At 45.2% G+C, this 10,775-nt stretch overlaps 1 protein-coding gene across 2 annotated transcripts in view; it reads right to left on the minus strand.

Annotated features, from left to right (window-relative positions):
* The window catches only part of DNPEP (aspartyl aminopeptidase), a 15,579-nt gene extending 15,452 nt beyond the window's left edge, over positions 1-127 (minus strand). Inside the window, exon 1 of one of the 2 annotated variants that reach the window (XM_023221855.2) lies at positions 79-127. The gene's annotated coding sequence lies outside the window, so the exon portion shown is untranslated. The remainder of the gene's footprint in view (positions 1-78) is intronic. The other variant, XM_023221885.2, reaches the window with a different exon arrangement.
* Positions 128-10,775: the final 10,648 nt, after the last annotated feature.

A 10,775-nucleotide genomic window follows, 5' to 3' on the forward strand; every position in this document is an offset into this window, starting at 1 on the left:
CCTCCCTGCGCTTCCCGCCCCTAGTCAGGCCGTGGCGCCCACTCTGCCCCGCTCCTCCCCAGTCTGCGCCACACGCACCGCCTCTCGTCACGCTTCTTCGTCCGCCCCGCCCTTCGCTGCACCGTCCGCCCCGCTTCCGCCCCATCCCTCTCCAGGCCGCGCCTCCGCCTCCGCCCCGCCCCCGTCTCCGCCCCTGCGGGGGGCTGCTCGTCAGGCCCCGCCCCTTACCCCCATCGCCCCCGCCGCGCGACCCGCAGCCGCCGCCAGGGCCCTCTGCAGCCGCGGAGGTGCTAGGACAGCCGCGGACGGCCCCCTCCCCGTGCCCCGTGCAGCGAGGCCAATAAAAAACTCGCTCACTCCAGCTCACCGGGTCCGACGGGTACAGTACAAAGTGCTGTCTCTCGCCACAGCCGCCCTTGTGACAATGAAAGCAATAAGGCTAATGTCCATGGGGAGCTCACGATGAGCTTTAGCTTTATGATAAAGCTTGGCTTGTTACCTCGTTTAATCTTTACAACTGCCCCATCAACTATGTACTCTTACTGTCCCCAGTTTATGCATGAACAAAGAAAGCTGAGATACGGAGACGTGTGATCCGTCTAGTAATAAATGGCACAGGTGGGGTTTGAGCTCCATCAATTTGATTGCAGAGGCTTTGAACAACCCTACAGGCTTCTCTCAGATTTTTTCTGGACCTTTTTCTGTACACTTTGGTAAGTGTTATGTTACACGGGAGGTCCACAAGGGACACAGAAGTTGACTTGCTCAAGATCACATAGCTGTTTGGGTGAATCTGGGATTTGACTCTGATGTCTGTGCCCTTTCCATTTGTTAAAACAACAGAAAAAAAAATTCCACATTATTGGCATTTCCAGTATTCCCATGTCAGGAGTAGTGAGTAGCACTTTTAAACCCTATGCACCTTCCTAGATGCAGGAACTGATCAGGACTCTTGGTGGCCTCTAGATCCAAAACAGGGCCCAGCTACCAGGGGTCCAATCAAAATTCCAGAGATCACAGGTTTATGGAGCAGCCTGCCGTCTATATATGTGGGGTGGGGAGTGACAGGGTGGGATAGGGAGAGGCTGGAAAGGTCCTGCAGCCCTCACTTCAAACTAGTAGATATGGCAGGGGAGTTTTCAAGAATTCACGCACTAGATGCTGGCTGAAATTCATGGCATTCCCTAACCGTTTGTTGAAATACCGTTATGGGCCTGGCGCAGTGGCTCACGCCTGTAATCTCAGCACTTTGGGAGTCCGAGGCGGGTAGATCACTTGAGGTCAGGAGTTCGTGACTAGTCTGGCCAGCATGGTGAAACCCTGTCTCTACTAAAAATACAAAAATTAGACGGGCGTGGTGGCACGTGCCTGTAATCCCAGCGGCTACCTGGGAGGCTGAGGCAAGAGAATCGCTTGAACCCGGGAGGCGGAGGTTGCAGTGAGCCGAGATCGTGCCACTGCACTCCAGCCTGGGCGACAGAGCAAGACTCTGTCTCTACATACATACATACATACATACATACCATTATGTATAAAGCTCAGTGCTGAGCAGGACATGGAGAGAACATTCTTGTCCTCCACCTCCTGGGGAGGGGACACATTCAAGGAGGACAGTGAAAGGGCTGAAATAAGGCTACAAAGTATAAGGGAAGGAGACAACCTGAATAAGGAACCACCTTTAATGTTCTTTCTGATCACAGAAAAGAGTACATGCTTGTGTAATAGATTCAAACATCACCAAAACGCATAACTTAGAAAGTGAGCCAGGCGCGGTGGTTCACGCCTGTAATCCCAGCACTTTGGGAGGCCAAGGCAGGCAGATCACGAGGTCAGGAGATCGAGACCATCCTGGCTAACATGGTGAAACCCCGTCTCTACTAAAGATACAAAAAAAAAAAAAATTAGCCGGGCATGGTGGTGGGCGCCTACAATCCCAGCTACTCGGGAGGCTGAGGCAAAAGAATGGTGTGAACCTGGAAGGCGGAGCTTGCAGTGAGCAGAGATTGCGCAGTTGCACTCTAGTCTGGGCGACAGAGCAAGACTGTCTCAAAAAAAAAAAAAGAAAGTGAAAGTAAACATTTGATAAATTGAACCTCTATTCTTGATTAAAAAAAAAGAATCCCCTAAGAAACCAGGAAGAGGATAAAGGACATCTACAAGAAATCTAGAGCAAACATTAGTAGGGAAATACAGAAGTGTTCCTATTCAAATCAGAAGTGAGACACTGATGAGCTATTACTGCTGCTAGACAATGTGGAGCTGTAGTCAGAGCCAGTACCACAAAACAAAATTAACAATTGTATACGCGGAAAAGTAAAATTGGTCATTATTTATAGATTATATGATTACCTAGAATCCCCAAGAAAATAAACGATCAAGCTATTATTAGAACTGGTAGGAAGGGTAGCCTAATTTAAAAAACACTGACTTTCTTGTACAATAATTACCTAGAAAATATAAAAGTAAAAAAGGTTCTTATTGACCATTTTTGGTTTGGGTAAAAAAGAAAAAAAAAGTAAAAAGGCTGTATTTATAAGAGCAAGAAATATTGTTAAATTTCTGGTTATGAACATATGAGACACCTAATCTTACTTTTAAACAGGAAAATGCAAGTCAAAAATGAGATACTGGCTGGGTGTGGTGGCTTATGCCTGTAATCCCAGCATTTTGGGAGGCAAAGGTGCGGGGATCATGAGGTCAGGAGTTAGAGACTAGCCTGGCCAAAATAGTGAAACCCCATCTCTACTAAAAATACAAAGAAATAGCTGGACATGGTAGTGGGCAACTGTGTAATCCCAGCTACTCAGGAGACTGAAGCAGGAGAATTGCTTGAACCTGGTAGGTGGAGGTTGCAGTGAGCCGACATCATGCCATTGCACTCCAGCCCAGGCGACAAGTGCAAGACTCCATCTCAAAAAATAAATAAATAAAAAAAAATGAGATACCTTTCTTTTTATTTAGCAGATTAACAAAAATGGAAAAGATGGGTAATATCAAGTGTTGGAGAAGGCTTGGGGTAATGCAAGCGTTTTCTGGAGGCTAAAGCAACTCCATCTGGGAAGCTAATCTGCCATGTTGACTTTTCAACAACCTCTGTTCCAGGAATGACTCTAAGTTTTCTACTTTACCTACTATTACCATAAATCCTGCCCTTAGGCAGATTCACATAGCATTTATGACTTTGCCTGAGGGTTCAACTTCAATTATTCAACACATTATTTCCCTATGGAGCCCTGGGTTTGCAGGGTAATCTACCATTTCATCTCTGAAACTATGGCCTCTATTCATTAGTCCCTATGAAATGTTTCTGAGAGACTGGATATGTCAGCCTCTTTCTTCGACTTTTCAGCTTCCCTGAACTTTGGGGGTATGTTTGCATAGACCTGCTCACCCCAGAAGACTTTTATACCCAAATTTCTGTGGTGTAAATGTTCCCCATGGCCGATTTCAAGCTGTCGAGATGATGTCACTGAATGGCGTTGGGAAGAGCTGTGCAGAAGCATGCCATTATGTAGATTTCCACCACGCAGACACAATAGATAGACATAACATCAACAGCGTAGATTTAAGAAGGCAGTAAAATGTTTGGAAAAGTGATGGATTTTTGGTTTTTATTATCTGTAATATAACGTATTTAATTGTAAGTGTATATAATTTAGTTTTTTTTTTTAATGATTGCTGTGTTTAACAACAAACTCACCAAATTCCTGGAAATTTGACAATCAGTTCTCATGAGCTTGTCTAAGTTGGCCCCAGCACACTACTCCACTCATACTGTACATCTTTTCTACTAAATGTGTGATCTGTTGACCAGCAACATCAATAACATCTGGGAGGTTTTTAGAAATGCAGAACCTCAGGGCTTACCCCAGAGTTATTGAATCAGCATCTGCATGTTAACAAGATTCCTAGATGATTTGAATGCTTGAGACACAGTATTTTAAAGTGCTGTGTAGCAGTTAATAAAATTTTTTAAAAAGGAGGTCAATCTTCAGGAACTGTTACAGAAAAGAATTCCAAATATACTGTTGAGTGAAAAAAAAAAAAGCAATTTCTAGAATGTAAAGTGAGGACATTTAGATAAAACTCACACAATGAGCTAAATTTATATTTCTAGATGTTATATAAATACATATGTAAATGGATAGAAACAGGTTTGGAAGGATAATGGTCACTTCTGGGTAAGGGAATGGTAATGGATTTGGAGTTCAGGTGGGAAAGTCATGGGATGACTAGAGATCAAGAAAGAAAAAGTTTCTAAGGATCATTCTTGCCCTTGGCCTTCTGAGAAAATCTTCCCTGGCAGATCTTAGCTGATGTTTACAATGCTAGCGTTATTCATTCATCCTTTTGGTTTAACACATATTAAAGTGCAAATACTTTTGTGTGAACATAGCAGTTATTACATACACTTCAGTGTGAGTTGATAGGATACGTATGTCTTTTCTTTTCTTTTTTTGAGATGGAGACTCACTCTGTAGCCCAAGCTGGAGTGCAGTGGTGCCATCTCAGCTCACTGCAATCTCTGCCTCCTGGGTTCAAGTGATTCTCCTGCCTCAGCCTCCCAAGTAGCTGGGATTATAGGCACCCGCCACCACACCCAGTTAAATTTTTTTTTTTTTTTTTTTTTGAGGCGGAGTCTTGCTCTGTCACCCGGACTGGAGTGCAGTGGCCGGATCTCAGCTCACTGCAAGCTCTGCCTCCCGGGTTTACGCCATTCTCCTGCCTCAGCCTCCCGAGTAGCTGAGACTACAGGCGCCCGCCACCTCGCCCAGCTAGTTTCTGTATTTTTAGTAGAGACGGGGTTTCACCGTGTTAGCCAGGATGGTCTCGATCTCCTGACCTTGTGATCCACCCGTCTCTGCCTCCCAAAGTGCTGGGATTACAGGCTTGAGCCACCGCGCCCGGCCTAATTTTTTTTTTTTTTTTTGAGATGGGGTCTCACTCTGTTGCCCAGGTTGGAGTGCAGTGGTGCCATTTTGGCTTACCACAACCTCCATCTCCTGGGTTCCAGCGATTCTCTTGCTTCAGCCTCCTGAGTAGCTAGGATTACAAGCACGCATCACCATGCCTGGCTAATTTTTTTTATTTTTAGTAGAGACAGGGTTTCACTATGTTGGCGAGGCTGGTCTTGAACTGGCCATGAACAATAGCTAATTGGTCTAATAATAACACTAACAATAACTGATGAGCTGAAAACATTTCAAAAATATCTCATAATGTTTTAAGAATGTTTACAAATATGCGTTGGGCTGTATTCAAAGCTGTCCTGGATTGCACGCCGTCCATGGGCGGTGGGTTGGACAAGCTTGCCCTTTTTTTAAAAAAAATTTTTTAATTTTTATTTTTTATTTTTTGAGAAAGAGTATCACTCTGTTGCCCAGGCTGGAGTGCAGTGGCGTGATCTCAGCTCACCGCAACCTCTGCCTCCTGGGTTCAAGCGATTCACCTGCCTCAGCATCTCAAGCAGCTCACAAGCATGAGCCACCATGCCAGGCTGATTTCTGTATTTTTAGTAGAGATGGGGTTTCACCATGTTGGCCAGGCTGGTCTTGAACTCCTGACCTCAAGTGATCTATCTGCCTTGGCCTCCCAAAGTGCTGGGATTACAGGTGTGAGCCACTGTACCCAGCCAGACAAGCTTGCTTTAAACTCAACCACTAACCTAAGTGTGTTCTTTGTACTGCCCAGAGGTCCTATTGCATCTCCTGGACCATTTGCTGCTTTGCTCTCCTGGAGGACAGTTTCATCCAGTGTCCTCCTCTATCCCCACTCTCAGCTGAGGACCATTGTTCCCATTTTACTGTGAAAATAGAAGCCTTCAAAAGAGAATTTCCGCAAGTTTTAAGCTGCCACGCCTAGGCTCCTACCAGGATCTGAGCTCCATATTCTGCTGTCCTCATTTCTGTGGGTGAACCATCTGTGCTCCTATCCAAGGCTACCCTCTCCACTTGTGCACAAGATTCCACCCGTCTTGCTTACGTAAGGGCACCGTGTCAACAGTTCTTCCCTTTCTCCTGCATTATCAATCTCCACAGTTCTGGTGGGTCAAGCTGATTAGCATATACATGTGCTATAATTTCTCCCATGAAAAAATAATCCTCTCTTAACCCCCAGTCTCCCTCCAGCAGTGGCCTCATTTTCCTTCTCCTCTTTATGTAAATCTCTTTTAAAAAGAGCTATCTAGATTGACTGTTTCCCAATTCCTCTTCTCTCTTTCTCTTGCAAACCCTCTAGAGTGAGGTTTTACCACCATCATTCCACCACAACTTTTCTTGTCAAGTTCAAAAACAACCTCCACAATGCTGAACCCAATGGTCAATTTTCAGTCCTCATTGTCCTTGACCCATGGGTCCTATTTGACATAGCTGCTTGCTCTCCTGGGAACACGCTCTTCACTTGGCCTCCTAGACGGTTACTACCCTCACCACCACTCCTTTGGGTCTCTTCTGGCTTCTCCTCATCTCCCATTGCTAATGTTATTATTATTTTATTATTTTCATGTTTTTAAAATAGAGATGAGGTCTCACTATGTTGGCCAGGCTGGTCTCCAACTCCAACCTCAAGTGATACTCTTACCTGGGGCTCCCAAATTGCTGGGATTACAGGCATGAGCCACCGTGCCTGGCCTCATCTCCCATCTTTAAATGGAAGGCCTCAGGGCTCAGTGCTTAGAAATCTCTCTACCCTCACTCCCTTGCTAATCTCCAATCTCATGACTTTAAATAGCATCTATACCCTGACAGTTGTCAAATTTACATATCCCTAGCCCATATATCTCTTCTGAACTATATATATTCTCATATATCCAATTGTTTTTGCACAGTTTCCATGTGTGTGCCTAATAGGAATCTCCAGTGTAATATGTCTTAATCTGAACTCCTTGTTCCCCAAACCTATTCCATCCACATTCTTCCCATCTCAGTGTTGTGCTGAACCCCTGTCCACTCCAATAGGGAAGGCCCCAGGTTCAAGAGGCCAAAGAAGAGACCCAGAGCCAGCAAACAAGACAAGATTTTTTTTTGAGAGGGAGTCTCCCTCTGTCGCCCAGGCTGGAGTGCAGTGGTGCGATCTCGGCTCACTGCAACCTCCACCTCCTGGATTCAAGCGATTCTCCTGCCTCAGCCTCCTCAGGATTACAGACATGCACAACCACGCCCAGCTAATTTTTATATTTTTAGTAGAGACGGGGTTTCACTATGTTGGCCAGGCTGGTCTCGAACTCCTGACCTCAAGCAATCTGCCCACCTCGGCCTCTCAAAGTGCTGGGATCACAGGGGTGAGCCACTGGGCCCGGCTGACATGGGGTCTATTGAGGAGAGCTTACATACAAGATGGTCCAGTGGTGGTGAGCTGGACCGTAGAACCACTGTCACCTGCAGAAAGCATGCATTTTCACTCAACACCCGCTCCATAACAAACTCCACCTGGCAACCTTCATTTAACCCAAAATAAAGGGCTTTGATCCCCTGTATGGCCCTTGTTCCACAGGATGGGAAGGGGGCTCAGAGGTTCCTCATAGATGAGGATCTCTAGGTTGCACACTCCAGGATTTCTCAGCTCAGAACTCCAAACACATATCAAGTATATCTGCCATTCAGGGTCATTCTCAGAGTGTGCTTTGGTTATTGCTGTCAGATGTGTCTGCCATACATTCAGTAAATGGCAACTCTGTCCTTCCTATTTCAGGTCATAACTCTTGGTGTTAGCCTTGGTGCATCTCTTTCTCTTGCACCCCATGTCAGATCCATCAGCAAACCCTGCCTCCCGAGCTCCTTCACAAAGCCTTCCCTAGCATCTCCAGAGGGAAGTGCTCAGGGAGGCCAGTCCTCCCCTCCTAGCGCCAGTATCATCTCCTATCTTAGGATCCACAGGAAGAAGTCTCTGTCAACTGGAAGTAATCTGCTGACCTGTGACGTGTAATCAATTTTACTTTGCTGCTGCAATCCTCGGTGCCTGGCAGGTAGTGGATATACAATAAACACTTACTGAATTAAAGAAATTTTGAAAAATAATTGTTCTTTGTGATAAAGGACCCTCATGGGATAATAGAAGGGGCAATAGAAAGGAACAAGTGGTTGCTAAATGCAATACCGTGGCTAGATCTCAGGTGCCTTATGCTGAGTGAAAAAAATGACAAAATTATAGAGATGGAGAACAGATTAGTGGTTGCTCAGGGCTAGGGAGGATTCGGGGAGGAATGTGTGTGACTATGAAGGGGTAGCTCAGGAACATCTTAATGGTGATGGATAGCTATATGTCTTGATTATAGTGGTGGTTATGACTCTACCCGTGATAAAATTAGGGTTGCCAAATGAAATACAGAACGCCCAATTTATTTGAATTTAAGAAAACAAGGGTCAGGCGTGGTGGCTCACGCCTGTAATCCCAGCACTTTGGGAGGCCAAGGCGGGCTGATCGCTTGAGGTCAGGAGTTCGAGACCAGCCTGATCAACATGGTAAAACCCTATCTCTACTAAAAATACAAAAATTAGCTGGGTATGGTAGTGGGCACCTATAATCCCAGCTACTTGGGAGGCTGAGGCAGGAGAATCACATGAACCTGGGAGGTGGAGGTTGAAATGAGCTGAGATCGTGCCACTACGCTCTAGCTTGGGCAGCAGAGTGAGACTCTATCTCAAAAAAAAAAAAAAAAAGATAAGGAATAATCTTTTCAGTATAAGTATGTCCCAAATATTGCATAGGATATGCTTACACTAAAAACAAAATTTAACTGAGTTTCCTATATTTTCATTTGCTAAATCTGGCAAACCTAGAAAAAAATGGCATCGAACCCTATGCACACGCATTTTACCTATGTCACTTTCCTGAGTGTAATACTGTGCTGTGCTTATCTAAGATGTAACCATCTGGGCAAACTGAGTGGCAGGCACACAGACCTCTGTGTACAATTTCTGCAACCTCTTGGGAAGGTAAAATTATTTCCAAATAAAAAGGTTTTTAGAATGGCCCTCAAAGGAAAACCAACTGCTCCTGTTAGTGATGAAAACAAAGAGGTATAGGAAAGTGCTGGTTACTAACCCTGCATGCTTTATGGAATACTGTAAAACTGGCACTTCACAAAGGTCTTAAGGTGTATCTCCCTTGAATGTCAATGCTCTTGTGTAGTTAGTGACAGTATAACAAAGTGGTTAAGAGTGTGGGCTTGGGATCCACACACCTGGTTCACAACCTGGCTCCTGCATTTATTAGCTGTGGGTCGTGTTTGCTGTGTTGTGCCAGAGCCAGCTTCCCTCCCCTCCCACCCCCATCTCTTTCCTGTTCCACATTCAGAGACATCAGGCAGGAAGCTGGAGACAGGCCTGCAAGTATTTACACTACTGAGATCGGCAAACACTACAAATCAGGGCATTTTTTTTCTTCCAGAGAGCTAGTTGGTTTGTTTTTTCTTTTCTTTTCTTTTCTTTTTTTCTTTTTTTTTTTTTTTTTGAGACAGTTTCTCTCTGTTGCTCAGGCTGGAGTACAGGGGCATGATCTTGGCTTACTGCAACTTCTGCCTTCTGGGTTCAAGTGATTCTCATGCCTCAGCCTTCCAAGTAGTCTCCACATGATCAAGAATGTGGGTGGAATAGGTTTGGAGAACAATGAGTTCAGATTAAGACATTACACTGGAGATTCCTATTAGGCCCACACGGACACTGTGCAAAAACAATTGGATATGTGAGACTATATATAGTTTAGAAGAGATATTTGGGCTGGGGATATGTAAATTTGACAATTGTCAGCGTACAGATGCTATTTAAAGTCATGAGATTGGAGATTAGCAAGGGTTACAGGCATGTGCCACCATGCCTGGCTAATTTTTGTATTTTTAGTAGAGACAAGGTTTTGCCATGTTGGCCAGGCTGGTCTGAAACTCCTGACCTCAAGTGATTCCCCCACCTTGGCCTCCCAAAGTGCTGGGATTACAGGCGTGAGCCACTGTGCCTGGATACTTTTCTTTTTTTAATTTTTAATTTTAGATGGAGTTTCACCATGTTGCCCACGCTGGTGGCAAGCACCAGAACTCAAGCAGTCCTCCCATCTTGGCCGCCCAAAGTGTTAGGATTACAGTTGTGAGCCATCACACCTGGCCCAGAGAGCTAGCTGTTAAACATCTACCATCACACCACAGACTTAGAGCCTTAGCTTCCTCATCTGTAAACGAGAGGAAGATAGTCATAACCTCGTCATGTTATGAGGAGTAAATGGGATAATGCATGTAGGGTGCTCATCACTGAGTTCTTCAAATAGTTAAGTGGACGGTACTTGTGAGCCAGTATTATCTCTCATTTTAAACTGTGAGCAACTTAAGCACAGGTCTATGAACCACTTCTTGATATCTTTAGTGCCTGGCCTGACATGTAGTAGGATCTCAATGAATGTTTACTAAATTAGCGAATAAATGGCAAATAATAGTAACTTGGGGCTGGGCACGGTGGCTCATGCCTGTAATCCCAGCACTCTGGGAGGCCGAGGTGGGAGGATCACCTGAGGTCAGGGGTTCGAGGCCAGTCTGGCCAACATGGTGAAACCTTGTCTCTACTAAAAATACGAAAATGAGCTGGGTGTGGTGGCGCATGGCTGTAATCCTAGCTACTTGGGAGGATGAGGCAGGAGAATTGTTTGAGCCCAGGAGGTGGAGGTTGCAGTGAGCTGAGATCGCACCACTGCACGCCAGCCTGGGCGACAGAGCAAGACTCCATCTCAAAAAAAAAAAAAAAAAAAAAAGTAACTTGGGGTAATATGCCTCTAGAAAACGTGGACTTTTTCAG

This window comes from Piliocolobus tephrosceles, chromosome 11, assembly GCF_002776525.5.
Source record: "Piliocolobus tephrosceles isolate RC106 chromosome 11, ASM277652v3, whole genome shotgun sequence".
NCBI lineage: Eukaryota > Metazoa > Chordata > Mammalia > Primates > Cercopithecidae > Piliocolobus > Piliocolobus tephrosceles.